Genomic DNA, 15,425 nt, shown 5'->3' with positions numbered 1-15,425 from the left:
GGCAGTAGTCTACACTGATCTGTGGAATATCATCCCCTGATTTTTTTCTAATAGATCCTGGAAGTAAGAAAGTAGAATCTCTTAAATGAGTTAAATATGAGAGAAGCAAGACTCACCCAGCAACCCATCCCATGGAAAAAACTCGTATCAGAATAACTGAGATGAGCTGATTCTGACCCCTTGATGCTGGGGTATTAGCTACAGACAGGCTCAGCAAGCATCTAAGGCTTTTGAAACAGAATACAAGGCTGTTCAAATTGAGGGTGATTCAGACGCACATCAATGAGCTCTAATCACATTCACCAGGTGCAGAAACCCACCAGCCATCAGCTGACAAGGACCTTAACATGTCCTGTGCCTTGCCTGCAAGAAACTGTATCACCCAGCAAGGGAGTTACTAATACTTTAATGATGTGTCTGACTAAACACATTTTGTGCTCAAGAGAAGGGTGGGAGTTGGAAGGATCCTCTTGATCCAGATGTTTTTCAAAAATGCTTTGTGGCAAGGGAATCTTTCTGGAAGAGGAATGAGAAAGCATTCTCATTCCTTTAAAAAGAGGTAGACTGGGGAGGGGAGGGTGCAAGGAAGTGAGAGGGAGGGTCAAGACAGCACCAGAAGAAGCTGGCTTTGGAGCAGAAACTATGAACTGAAGAAACATGACATTGTATTTCCTTGTGTGGAAAGTCCTGGTAAGAATTTTCACGCCTGCAAGTATTGAGTTTGTACTTGACAGCTTGTGAACTGTGACTGCCAGTGGAGCAGTGCACCCAGTAAAGGAAATCCCATGGCTTTGTCCATACCCAACACTGTAGACAGTGCTCCTCTGTGCGTTTCCCTCAGGAAAATGCCACCAATCTCTTACTTCTCATAGGATGGTGTTCTTACCTCAAACCAGTTGTGATCAATTCAGCTGTCCTTCTAAAGCTGTCTTAACTGAATTGGAATGAATTTTGTTTCTATACTTCTTGACATGTGTACGGCAGGTTCAGCTGTAAAGAGATTCCAGGAAACAATGGGTTTAACTGAAGTAGTGTTAATTTTCTTCATAGTAGCTTACATGGGGCTGCATCTTGGATTTGTCATGGAAACAGCATTGATAACAGATGTTTTTTTACTGCTGAGCAGTACCTACACAGATCCAAGGCCTTTTTTGCTCCTCACCCCACTAGCAAGCAGGCTGGGGGTGCACAACAAGCTGATGGAGACACATCTGAGACAGCTGACCCCAAGTGACCACAGGGATATTCCAGGCCATATGGTGTCATGCTCTATATGTAAAGCTAGGGGAAGAAGAAAGAAGGTGGGATATTAGGAGTGACAGTATTTATCTTCCCAAGTAACCGTGATGGAGTCCTGCCTTCCTGAGGATGGCTGAATGCCTGGCCATGGGAAATAGTAAACAAATTCCTTGTTTTGCTTTGCTTGTGTGTGCGGCTGTTGCTTTCTCTGTGAAACTGTCTTTATCTCAACCCACAAGTTTTCTCACTTCTCTGATTCTCTGCCCCATCCCACTCAGAGGGAAGTGAGCGAGCGGCTGCATGGGGCTGAGTTGCTGGCTGAGTTAAACCACAGTAGTGTTCTTAATGCAGCAGCTCCTTTGGTCTGCTGATAATTCACAGTCACATTTATCAATCCAATAAGAGTTTCCTGGAGTTTCCAGGGACACAGCTTAGCCCGGTGGTGCTCCATTGCCACCTGAGCAAAACAGGCAGTGGGCCTGTGTGTACCCACCACAGACTGGCATGGCTCCTTTACCCCCATGCAAGTGCAGTAGTATTTCTCAGCCTATCACTTTTATTGTACAAAATCCTCTCATAATCCCGAAACTCACTCTTTTCATACCCTTATAAGAGTTTGATAGGGTACTAGATTTCAGTGAAAGTTCATTTGCCTTTGGTTTTTTGTTATTGTATTTGTTTCAAAAATCTCTTTGTCATCATTTTCACATTCTGTTTCCATTCAAACAAAGAGCAGCTTTAGATGGGGAAAGAAAAGGTCAGAGGTTACTTAGAGCATACCAAAGAAAATAAAAGAGTAGCACATATACAAATGTTTTCATCATTCTGGCCTGATTTTGCAATCTGGGACTATGCTCAGCTTTCACTAACATCACAACTCAGGGCATGCATCCCACTTGCAATTGTTTTCAATAGAAGGCAAAGGCAGATAGTTCCTTGAGATACTCAATCCTTTACAGATGCTTTATAGGACCACAGTAACCACAGAAAGTCCACATCCGAACTCCATGCTATTTTCTCTCACAGATCAGAGCAGATTTGTTACTGATTTCAACGGAAACTGTGCAAACTATCTGAGGGAGTATTTAATTCTTCGTAACATGACATAACATAACAGTATGTTGCCATGAAACCCCTTACTGGGGCAGAACCCCACTCCCACACACTGAACCAGAGATCTGCTGTTGCATACTTCATCCCCGATTAACTGGTGGAGTTTCCCAGATGTTCAGCACCATGTACCAGTATAAATCGTGCCACTGCTGCTAAACTTAAGAACTCTACTTTCAAGGACCAATGATTTTCACAAGCAATAAAGCTGAACGTATTTAAAGAACATCTACATACAAGGTCAAATACATCCAATATCCCCTTTGGCAGTGACTGAAGAGTGTATGTCAGTGTTTAGGGACTGGAAAAGACCTTTGGAAAGACTTGGAGAAGTTCCTTTATTTTAGGAAAAAGGTAAAATATTTTCTTCCCAAAGTCGATATTTTCAGCCCTCTTATCTCTGCATGCTGAGGTTTTATTTTCTTTCATTTTTCAAAGTGCAACTGCCTATAGAGGTGCAGGATCACGGCAGGATGCTTGCTCTTTCCCTCAGACCTGGGGATATTCCCAGTTCACAAGTTGACCCAGCAAGAACCTGTTTAGGAAGCTGTCAAATTAGTGCTCCTGAACCCCATGGCTCCATGTGCTCATTTAAAATGCTTTTTGCTAGATACAGCAGTACAAGATCCAGAACAAAGAGCTCTTACGTATGTCCTAAGAAGTTACATTCTTGAAAGCTGTGCATGGTCCTGGATCTGTATTAAATTTCTCCTAAGGTTTACCATCCAGTCATCATGAAATCCAATCTCAAAAACTTCATATGTTCTGGAAGTGGGTCCCATACATAATCAGTCACGGTGAATTACTCACCGTGCAAATGTATGTAAATTCATTCCCACCACTTAATCCAGAACCACAGATAGAGCTGAAAGTGTGCCTTGCTGAACAAGGAATATAAAGGAGTGGTGGCTATCTTGCTTAGATTAACTTTATATGCCAGGCACAGTTTGGTTTTTTGATTAATGTGATTCTGCGAGAAAAAAACTGAGTGAGTTGTGGAGCATCTGTGATGCCTCCTTTATTTATTTATTTTCCAAGGTCCCATAGTTTCCACTTCTTTCATTTACTGGTATTTTTAGTGTGCTCAGGAGTTATTTGGTAAGATATTCAAGATTTCTAGTGGGATTTCTTCATAATGGACAGATTCTTTCTCTTCATAATGATAGCTGAGTTTCTTGAGAGCAGAGAGACACTTTGTTCTTTGTTCTCAAGGAGACAAACTGTTATTTCTTTCCCTGAAGAAGCTTCTAATATGATGGGCGAAATATCAGGAATAATTAGACCAAATGGTGATGTAAATCCCACTAGAAATGGTGCATCCATTATTTCATTTTATGCCTATCGCTCCAGTTTCTGCCTGATTTAAGTCCACGTGAAGAAAGCTGTGGGTATTCCCTTTATAAGAACTACAATAAATTTCTTCATTGAATATTTACTAGCCCTGAGTTGCTCCTTTTTTGTTGGACCATCATTACACAATTAAAAAATAAGAAGGTAATTTAGCTGTTTCAAGGGCTGGTATTGCTTAATTTCAAGGGAGGGGGGCTGACAGTTGAAAGGTTAATGTATTTCACTGATTGGGCCCCTGGGGTTCATTTTCTGAAAAAAAAAGCTCTTTCAGTTTTTATTAAGAAACTCATGTAATGAAAAGGGGAAAAGCTTCCCTCACTTGGCACATGCGAGACAGTGGCTGCGGGAGCCCAGGTTTCTCTTCCTGGCTCAACACGCAGTCATCCCCTTTCCCTCCCTTCCCTGGATCAAGGGGAGGGAGGATGTGCTCTGGGTTTGGCATGGGCTTTGCTGTGTCCTGACCCATCAGCACAGTGTCCCTGTGGAGGGACAAGTCCTGCTGGGAGTGACATGGGGACTGTGTGTTGTCCTTGTCACAGCTCTGAGGATGAGCAGAGGAGTGAGGGGCCCTGAATGCTGTCTGAGCTATGAAAGTCCCAGGAGCGAAGTTGCTTATAGGTGCCCATCTTGTAGGGCTGGGTGCCATGGACACCCTGTAGTGACCCAGGGGGGCCTGTTGGCACAAAGTCCGTCTCTTTTGGCTCCAACAGAGTACTCTGGCTTCACAACCCGACCAGGCTGCAATGTTGTGTTGGTTGACCAGGAGGAACACCTTCTGCCCACCTGTGGCTCAAAGGCTTCATTGACCTCTGGCCTCAGATCAGAAACGTAAAATGAGTAGAGTACTGTGGGGAATGAGAAGTTAAACCAAAAGAAAACTCTGTCTGCATTTTTCTTGAGTTTTACCATTGAACCCACCCCCAGACCCTTTCCCTGCAATGCTCCTCTCCTCTGCCCCTGCTGCTGTTTGTTCCTTAGCACAGTCTTGAGCAACAATTGACAAGCAAATGGTTGTTTTTTTAAGGTTTAAGCAAATGCAGGGAAATACCCTCTTCACACAATTAAATGCATTCATGCTAACACAGCCTTATGATTCACACACTCACTGAAAAGCTGATAGCGACACGGTGTTTTACAAGATAACAATGCTTCATACGAGCTTGGCATACATGTGCTAACTATTAGTAGGGAGAAGAGATATCAGTTATATAAATTACTCAGTGTTGGTTATTCCTCACTGCAGTTGCCATGAGAAGTTTCTTGAGCCGAGTGTGAGTGGACTAAGTCTTTCCCATTAGGTAAGTTAGCATGCAAGTGGTATTGTTTGACATAATTTAACTTGCCTGATTTTAATATCTGCATCAGAAGATTATAATCCACTATTTGCAAAACTTCCATAGTGCTGATGTCTCTGGCTGATATTTTTATTTTAATGAAATCCCTGAAACTCAACATTTATAGGCACAATAAGGCAGTAAAAATATAAAATAGAAATAAAATAATTTGCTTGGGTTGGAAAATTCTGAACATTGCAGAAAGGCTTAACAAAATAAAACAAAAATGTCTCTGTCTTCAAGCATCTAGAAGAATTGTAAGAATGTCCCTTTATTGTCTTTTTTTTGTACCCCCTATAAAAATTGTTTCCCTCTCAGCCCCTAACGAGATGTTTTTAGCAGCTTGGCTATCCCAAATTACCATGTGAGATGGGCATGAGGAGTAATGTGGTTTTAGCTTGGGGAGTTGTGCTGGGGCTGGAGTCTGCGTGCGCACTGGGGAGGGAGGCAGGGTCGGAGCGCTGCCTTTGCTGTCGGGGACTCTCTGCTGGCTTTTGCTCTGTTTATTGATATGATTTCTAGATTGAAATGGCTTCAGAAATGGGGATAGAAAAAGTTCTGTCTCTCACCTACAGTGAAGAATTTGTATTATTTTATTTTCACAAAATTAAATTGCACAGAAAGGAATGAGAAAAATTATATTTTATTAAAGAGAGAGAAAAACCCCCGATTACTTAAATAAACATAAAAGTAACCAAAAAAACCAGAAGAACAGGCATATCTACACATCCAGTTGAAAAATACTTTCAAAATTCATGCAGATATTTTGAAGTTAATACCTTTCTGATTCCTAGTTTGGCTGTACTAGATTCATGGAAGTATAATGCCTTTGTTTTCTGTAGCCTGAGCTTCAGAAAAGGATTGCAGTTACATGGAGAAATCCCATATCCTGCTTATCTTTCTTCCATAGATGTGATGGTGTTCTAAAAATAAATATGTTAAAATTCAACATATCCATAATCCTGGAAAAATTAGTTGTAACTAATGGATAATGATGACCTGGGTAATTAATGGAATAAACAGAGAACTAAGATAAAGCTGTGGTAAATTTTGGTAATGAGCAACATTCAAAGAAACCAGATGCCTATATGCATCATGTAATACAAGTGAGTGTTTTTTTTATAGTTGTTGGTGTTAATTTTAGAAACTGTTAAACACCCTGAATCGGATGACTGAAGAAATGCTTGTTCCAAACGCTGAGCTGTCGTCCCTGGCTCTCATCTCCACATCCAGTGAAAAGAACCTGGGAAGAAACTGTTATAAAATCCAACCAAAGATATTTCACCTTTTCCTGCAGCCCTCCACTCACCATCTCAGTGCAGCAGGAATCTTGAACAGCTGTAGAAAAGCCTGTTTTTCAAGCTATCGCGAACCCAATTTTCTCAAACAAAAATAGTTTGGGTTTTTCTTCTAAAAACAAAAAAAAAGGAAAAAAGGAAACACTACAGCTTCAAAGTTTTGAAATGAATGTACAGAAAAAATATAGCTTTTGTTCATATTTTTAAATACAGTCTAAATAACGTCTGAAGAAATAGTTACTACAGCTTTAAATATCGGTTGCCAAGTGGTAATTATATTGTTTAATTTTAAGTCATACGATAGAGTTATACCACCTGACACTGCAAACATTACGCACAAACACTTTTTGTTATCATGAGAGAATGTTATTTTAAAATGTAAAAAGCATCTTTAAAAGCAAATTAAAAAATCTATTTTTATTATGGATGTGAACTTTTCTTATCTCCTTTTCTGAAACTTATGGGGAGCTCTGGATTGCACTGCCAACTCATCGTGGTGAATAACCCCTAAATTTAGCTTTATAGAGTAAAATATGTTTATATAAACATATTACTCTATTGATACAAAGCTGAAAGTTTTTTATGGGTATTAGAGTTAAATCAACTATCAGTTTTCTTCTAGGGAACTTCTGGTAGGAGAGGAGCTTCTCAAGGAGTAATCTTCTGTAAATCTGCAAAAACAGCAAATAGGTAAGGCAGCAAAATTGCTTAAGAATGGTAAACATTACCTTAAAATAAAATGGAAATCCCCAATAATCTAAAAGGCTGGCATGTTAATAACGCTTGAAATAGTTTATGATCTGAAATGTAGCTATGCATTATTCTGCCCTTCCCTCCTGGTTATGGAGCTGTTGTTTACAGAGTGCCAGGGGCATTTCTGTCTCATTATCAAATACATAAATAGAAGAATATGCATTTAGCGGGGGATCTATTTTATTGTCAGTCTTCCCTTCCCCCCCTCCACCTTACACACTCATGATATTTCTTGATGTTTTCTCCTCCCTTCTGCAGCCTGTATATTTCTACAAAACTGTGTAAAAAAAGCATAAAACAAACAACATCTTCAACTAAAAGGGTACAATTTCTAAAGCAGGAGCTTTTTATTTAAAGCTTCGGAGAAACATTCATACTTAAGACCTTTCTCTTTTTTCCCCCTCTACGTGAAGTATTTTTTTATGTAAGCTTATAATTTCCTTTAAAAGCTATGTTTAATACTTGCCCTTTTTATTTTTAAATGTTCGGAGGGGGGGAGGAGGTATCTTTAATGCTAAGCTGTGCTGTGTATTTTTTTAGGAACTAGGATCCAGCTCCTGGGTGACTCAGTGCAGAGGCTCCTGAGGCAAGTCAGGGAAGCCAGGAGCATTCACTCCAGCATTTGCCCCAGTGACAGGAGTGGTTCCATTCCCTTTTCTCAGGCCATGGGTGCTGTAAAGGAAACTGAAATGTCTCTGATGGAGCCTTACTTGAGCAGGGAGTGCAGAAGCCAGCTTGTAATGCTGGGTTGGATTCAGAGACACCCCCAAGACAGTGGGCTCAGTGCTCAAGGGACGCTGACTCTGACCCCAGTGACTCTGTTCCTGGAATACTCAGCCTGGTAAATACCTCAGGCCCAGGAAAAAAATATGTTGAAGAAGAGTATTTCTCTGAGGAAAGACTAATGGGATCAGACCCTAAATTATTATCCTCATGATATCTCATAGATCAAACTATGGAAAATGTGGGAAGATAATTATTATATATATATATATATATATATATATATATAATATATATATATATAATATATATATATATATATGGTTTTAAGGTTAGAAAGTTAATGTCTCTCAGGTATTTTTTTTAAAGCAGTTTTTATGAATATTGAATGCTGTAAATGAAGCACAAAGCAAAAGCTGGATTTCATTTGTTCTGTTTTTGGTAAAGGATAGGGATTTTTTTGAATACTGGAGTTATTTCAGTTTTAGGAATTTAAAAACTAATGAAAAATCGTTTTCTTTCTGGTAGGTCGTGTATTCAATTGCCTCTCAGTGGGAAGTAAACGGAGTCAAGAGCGTTTTTCTTCGTTACTGTGAATGTCTACTGTCCTTTATTTGTGAAAGTAAAGATAAGGAAGCTGTAACATAGTATTTGGAGGAAAACATAGAATAAGGTTTGAAAATAACTACATACCTGAAAGCAATATATCAATATGAATTTAGCCTACAGGAAATCTTTACTCCTCTTTTTAGAATCTTTTTTTACGATAGGTGTTCAGAAAAAATACTGTATGAGTAGAGAAGTGACTGTGACAATACGCTGTAATTCTTAGGTTTTTTACTTGTCTCGACGAAAGGTTCCACATTTATTTAGGTTTCGTATGTGTGCGTAAACCAGACCACATCTCTATTTGTATATCTCACTCTTGCTTTCTTAAATGGTTTGCCTGCTTTCCCCTTAATTTTAGCTTGATCTATGCATTAAGAAAAAACAAACCAAACCAAAACAAACAAACAAACAAACAAACCCCCAAAAACCCCACAGAGGTATTTTCTTTATATGGTTAAACTTGTTAGCCTGGACCTCGGGAATGATAAACAAATGATAAGTGCGGTACTTTATCTAGGCAGACACATTCGGCTCTCGTTGTGCTGCACTGCCACCTTCCGTCCCCCCGGCCCGGGGCCGCCGCCGCCCGGCCCCGCCACTCCCGCAGCTCCGGGGAGAGATGGATTCATAGGTCTCCAAGAGCTTTCATTTCTATAATTCTGCTTCTATATTGACAGGCCCTTTACAAATAATTTGTTAGCAGAATCTCTGCATTAGCTGTATCATGGAGTTTTTATTATTATTATTATTATTATTATTATTATTATTATTATTATTATTATTATTATTATTATTATTATTATTATTTTAAAGTAATTCTTGTTTTCAGGGTTTTAAAAATATTTGGCTCGAAGCTATTTATTCCCCTTAGACGGCCATATGGAAAGTTTGATTGCTGCTATTTATATTCTAAAAGAATTAATGTGTTTCAGACTGCTCCCTTTCACAGCAGCCCAATCCCAAGCTGAAGGAGAAGCATCTGGCACAATAGAAATTGTCACACCACAAGGCTGCAACTTCGACTGGTGAGACAAGGCTTCCCTTGGATGTGCAGATCACAGAGAAGAGACTGTTTAAAAGGACACTGCAGCTACAAGGCAGTGGCACAGCCATGCTGTTGCAGGCGATGAGGAGCCTCGATCTGCAGGAACCAAAGGCAAAGAGAAACACACTCCCCTGGTGCTAAACTCATTGTGTGTCTGGCCAGAGTAACCTTTGCTTATTATATTTCGAGAGGAAATCCCTTAAACACACTGCCCGCTCAAGTCCAAGGCCGGTTACACTAGTGGGGGTTCCCCAGCTCATGTCTCATAATGGGGAGGTGGTCAGAAAGGAGGGGTGCTGGATCAGAAGGGGGTTGCTCTTGGGCTGCTGTCACAGCTCCCGGCTGATCCCTCCAACAGCTTTGGTCCAGGTGCTCTCCAAAAGCACAGTCCTCTTCACCACAGCCTTTGCTCTTTACTTATTGACTCCTCTTGCCAGTGGCTCTTTGATTTCAGGAGGTCGAGCGGAAGGAGAGGCAGAGGAAGGCTGGAGAGGAATGGGAACTCTTCAGCACAGGAGGTGGACCGTGTTTCTTTCATCTTTACCAAAGAGGAAGGAAAAAGCCTCAGGAGGGTATTCCCAGGGAGGAAGTAATTCCCTTTTCTTCCACCCAGCAGGAGGGTGCATCCTACCTTCAGCTCTCTGCTCCCCGGCTCCCCAGGCCAGCGGGGTTACATGCTGCCAGTTCTGACCACACCACCCCAGAACTCCTCCATGCTGAGCAGATTTAAAGGTCCTCACAGCCCCTTTGGGGTTTTAACAAGACTCACCACCCACTGCAGACTCTGTGGGATGGGCTGGGGATCGACACATGAGCTCCCCAGCATGTGCAAGCACGCCAGCTTTGGGTGCTGGGACCCTGCCTCGTGTTGTCATTCTCGTTTTCTGAATAGTAAAAGAAAGCATCAATGTACCTCTGCCCAAGGCAAACCCTGGCAAAAAGCCATTGTTCTTCATACCATCATCTCAGCATCAGAGACTTGGAGGATGGAGGGGATAAACTTGGTTTATCCTGACCCCCTCTCCTCTAGAACAGAGCCTCTGCCAACAGCAGTAGCAGCAACAGCAGTATCAGACAGCTGTGAGTTCACCTCCCACATGAAGGCATTGCTTTGCTGCTTACAGAAACATTATTGTTACATACTAATTTCAGGTGGAAGAACTCATGTGTGGGCAGGCATTTCTCCCAGCATTAGAAGACCCTTTTAAAACAAAAATTAAAAAATCCCAAAACATAGAGATGACTCCCATGCCTGTTAGGTATCTACAACCATGCCTTGGCTACTACTGTTGAGAATCCAGGATTTTTCTGACACCCAATTAAATTAGTGTAATTGGGATAGAGTTGCAATTTCTTTGCCTCCAGCTGTGAGTCATAATCTGTTTAGCACCTGAGTGCTATTTCACTTTATTTTTAGTGCTTAGCCTATAGTTTGGAAAGGGAAAAAGCAAACCTACATGTCAGTCAGGATTTTGGGAAGGTGTAGATTACTTATCATTAATTTAAATGTGGCATTTAAATGTCCATTCACAGGTGGTTTTAATGCTTTTATTAACTTCTTTTTTGGACTTTGTAAGGAATACATTTGAAAAAAGAAATGCCAAGGACCTTGAACTACAGGCCATGCCAATAATACATTGCTGTTACTACATCATGGGAAAAAACTGTAAAACAAGAGAAGAGGTTCCAATGAGGGGAAAAAGAGAACTTTATTATAATAAGGAATGATAACAAAAATGAAGAAAAAAATTATCAGTACCTGGTCTTGTTTGGGCTACCAGTTCAGCCTACAGTACATTTTGAAATGATGAATTGGCTGGAGAGAAAAACATATTCCAGATGTTTTTTGTCTTTGTCTCCAGTATTTACTCCATCAGGCTTTATTCAGAGCAATTATTCAATGGAAATAAATGATATACCAAGTGTGATCTGTGCCAAAAAAATTACTGATTGTATCAGGTATAAAAGGGAAACTAGTACTGGGGAAACAGCTCAGGATAAAACACAAACTAACCAGAAACTTCATCTTCAGTTCAGATCCTTGGTTATGACTCAAACCAACCAGCCTCAGAAAAATGCCTCTGAATAGTGGTTGATGAAAACTGTGGGCAAAAATAATTGTGATGGATTGGGAAACCAAGGCCACAAAAGTGTTGATGTACTGGGGCTGGGAGAAGAGGGAATCCCCCCCTGCTGAAGTGGGGCAGAGAAACACCTGTATGAACCTGCTGTGTCCTGTTGTGTGGGGGTGGACACGGGCCTCAGCTTTGCTGGGGTCAGTGCTTGGAGACCAGTGCTGTGGAGCAGAGGGTGGAAGGCTAGGAGGCAACAATGCTGGGCTGGCTCCAAGGATGTGGGATAAGGGTGTCTCCTGCCATGGCCAACGTAGCATTACACAAGAGACCTTAGTGCCAGATCCTCTGATTCATCCCCAACCTAAAGAGGTTTCATCTGAAATGAAGATTTACGGGCATCGGAGATGGAGTAAGTCATTAAGGTAAACATAAGGTATTGACTAATAGGACATGTCTAGTAGTGTCCCCACAACCAAAGTGGTAATAACAGCAGGTCCATGCCCCTCCAGATTGTCTGTTACAAAAATAACAAATTTCACAACTCCTCAGGCAGCTTATCTAAAGGGATGTTTATTTTCGCAAAGCAAGACTGAATGTCTTAAAAAAAGAGCCCCACCTCATCTTATCCATCTATCTACACTCTACAGGGTGAGGTTTACTTTAAAAACAAAATAGCCGAAAGGTAATTGCACATAAGTTTAGCCTTAAGATATTTTAGTGACGCTTAGAAGGTGTGGAACAAAACCCCTGTCACTAAGTTGATGTCTCTAAAATATCTGCCAAAACAGCTCTTTAAAAAGGTATTTGCACCTTTATTTAGTTCCTTCTTGTGAGGAATGTTTACTGCAGTCCGTAGATGTGGTTATGTCATGTTTCCACTGTGTTTTCATTCAGTGTTGCTCTGTATTTGTGGTTTTCTCATTTGTGACAGTCTAGTAACTGGAGCCATTTGTACCTGAGCAAATAATATCAAATCTGAATACTTTATAAATATTTACAATATTTGGTGTGTCTCCCACTCACATCAAATGCAAAGTATAAAAAGCAAAAACAAACAGAAACAAACAGAACCTGTGTTACGTTATAATAAATATTTACTGTATGTACTATTGACTAAAGAGTCCCATACAGCTATTTAGGAGGCATTGTTTCTGTCAGGCTGTTCTATATTAAAACACTCTAAATGAAGCTGTTTGAGAATAAAAATGTACATGTTAGGGAGTGATTGATGCATATGACTTATTTAATTTTTCTGGCAAGGGGAAGTGGTTCTTTTTTTCTCCCTGCACATGTGGGTAGTGAATTAGGCAGGAGCCTGGGACTTTCTGCCACAGCTGCAGAATTCATTGGAGTGAGGTCCCAGTGCAAGACTTGGGGGGGAACACAACTCTTTGGGCCTACTGGTTTTAAGCAGAAATTTCAATTGCAAACAATCTGCACTGAAGGCAGGGCAGGCAGTGGCAGAGCAGCAGCCGTGTTCCTCATGTAACAAAGCCAGCCTGAAAACAGGGAGGAAAGAAATGTAAGGTTCATAGAATCATAGAATCATTCAGGTGGCAAAGGACCTTTAGGATGACCGAGTCCAGTCATTAACCCAGCATGGACAAGCCCACTACTAAACCATGTCCCTAAATGCCACATCCATACACCTTTTGAACACTTCCAGGGATGGTGACTCCACCACTTTCCTGGGCAGCCCATTCCAATATCTGACAACCCTTTTGGTAAGGAAATTGTTCCTAATATCCAATCTGAACCCTCACCTAGCTACAACTTTCTTTAAGGTAGTTTCAGAGAGCAGAAAGATCCCTTTTCAGCCTCCTTTCTCCAGGCTAACAAACCCCAGCTCCCTCAGCTGCTTCTCTGGACTTGCTCCAGCCCCTCAATGATCTTTCTGAAATGAGGGGCCCAGAATTGGACACAAGATTTGAGGTGTGACCTCTCCAGTGCCAAGTACAGGGGGACAATCCTGTTGCCAGTGGCCACACTATTGCTGATAAAGGCCAGGATGCCTCTGGCCTTCTTGGCCACTTGGGCACACGCTGGCTCATACTCAGCTGCTGCCGACCAGCACCCCCAGGTCCTTTTCTTCCAGGGAGCTCTCCAGCCACTCTGCACCCAGCCTGTAGCACTGCAGGAGGTTGTTGTGACCCAAGTGCAGGACTCAGCACTTGGTCCTGTTGAACCTCATCCAACAGGCTTCAGTCCATCATTCCAGCCTGTCCAGATCCCTCTGTAGAGCCTTCCTGCACTCCAGCAGACTGACACTCCCACCCAACTTGGTGTTGTCTGCAAACTTGCTGAAGGAACACTCTATTCCTTCGACCAGATCATCAATAAAGATATCAATAAGAAACAGAGAAGCATTGCAGAGCAGGGAGAAGGAAGCTCTTCAAGCCATTTGGTTTCTCTGATTTTGAGGAATAGCTTTACCAAGTCCTGGACAAGCAAGGACTCTTTAGAGTGTCATCAGATCCTACTCCAGGAGGAAGACTAGATTTGCACCTGAAGGCTTGGTGTCATGAAGGACCTCCAAAGTTTTATGAGTCCTCTTGCCTCTGCAGTCAATTTTCTCCTTTTGTTCCTCTCTCACGCAGGAGCTTTTATCTTTTCTTCTAAGACCATGGTATTTTTCTAAGTTACCTCTCCCCAAGCACGTCTAATCCTTTGACATATTTATTCATACAAGACTGCTATATCCCTTTTTCACTCAGACTGATGCATCACAGATCACTTTAAGCCTGGGATGGAGTTTGGGAGATCTGGGTTCAATTCTAGCTCAGCAGTGCCCTAGCCACCAGCGTGGCTTCCTCTTGTTTTGTCCATTCCTTGTCTGTCACAAATTGGCTTGTATTCTTAGCCACCCATCTGCAAAGGCTTACTGACTTGCTTAACTTTAAAGAAGTTTTTTGAACCTACATCCGTAAGCAAAGTTCAGTAAGCAGCTGTAATTTTCAACCCATAATTTGCCACAATTCAGCTCCAAGGCCAATGTTTTCTCACTGATTCTTCAGAGAGGCTCTGAGCAGAAGTGGTGTTCTTAGTGTTTGTGTCTCTCTTGAGATGACAGGAATAAACAATATTCAGAGGAGGTTTTCCTCTGCTCCACTCCAGTTAGATCCCTACAATGCAGCCCTGAGGGTTCCTGGAATTTGAGGGGGAAGGGTCCTTGGGTGATGGGCATATGAGCATCTTTGCAAATGGAGGAGCTCACTGCTGCAGGGTGTGGTGAGGTGAGATGAGTTGGAAAGGGGGATGTCTTAGGAGAAGGATCAAGGGTTGCTAGTAGATACAATACTCTGGACAGACAGTCTGCAATCACTGAGTGCTGGAAAAGACTACAGAGGAAGGAGAAACAGTAGGAGAAATCCTGCCCTGTTGCTGGCATGAGACTCCCTGTTAGACACAGCTAGACCTTTAGTCTTGTTCTTATGTAAATGAACATAAAAGTTCTGCTCTTTGTGTAGGCTGTGTTGCACATAGCTGCAGATGCATCCAAATAATTTCCTCAAGCAGGATTTTCCAGAACTATTCCTTCACCCACCTCCTCAACCTCTTCAAGTTGATTGAAATACAATTCTTGCAGCATGGGCTCTTACTGGGTACCCTCTCTGGTTTTGCATCAAAATCCATGTTTGAGTAAAAGAACAGTACTTTAGAAAAAGAGATTTGGCCTGAGTAAAAACTTGTAAAAACACTGAGATTTAGTTTGACCTATTTGTAAAAAACACGGCAGATCCCCTGCCTGAGTACAACTTAAATTGTCAATATAGAAGTTAAAAAGCTCATTTCAATTGGAAATTCCAGCTAAATTGTTCCCAGTTAGCACCAGAAAGGAATGCTTTAGACTAAGACAAAACAGATGCAATCTGTTAGGTTCCCATTGTAT

At 41.5% G+C, this 15,425-nt stretch overlaps 1 long non-coding RNA gene across 1 annotated transcript; it reads left to right on the top strand.

Annotated features, from left to right (window-relative positions):
- The first annotated feature begins 6,729 nt into the window (after positions 1-6,729).
- Positions 6,730-12,521, top strand: LOC127476706 (uncharacterized). Its single transcript, XR_007906712.1, has 4 exons — positions 6,730-6,827; positions 6,954-7,021; positions 8,336-8,480; positions 9,349-12,521. It is a non-coding gene; the product is annotated as an uncharacterized LOC127476706 (long non-coding RNA).
- The last annotated feature ends 2,904 nt before the right edge of the window (positions 12,522-15,425 follow it).

This window comes from Manacus candei, unplaced genomic scaffold, assembly GCF_025592945.1.
Source record: "Manacus candei isolate 608988 ecotype Guabito, Panama unplaced genomic scaffold, ASM2559294v1 h1tg000050l, whole genome shotgun sequence".
In the NCBI taxonomy this organism is placed as follows: Eukaryota; Metazoa; Chordata; class Aves; order Passeriformes; family Pipridae; genus Manacus; species Manacus candei.
The sequence above is the reverse complement of the archived record's forward strand: the minus strand, read 5'-3'. Positions and strand labels throughout refer to the sequence as shown.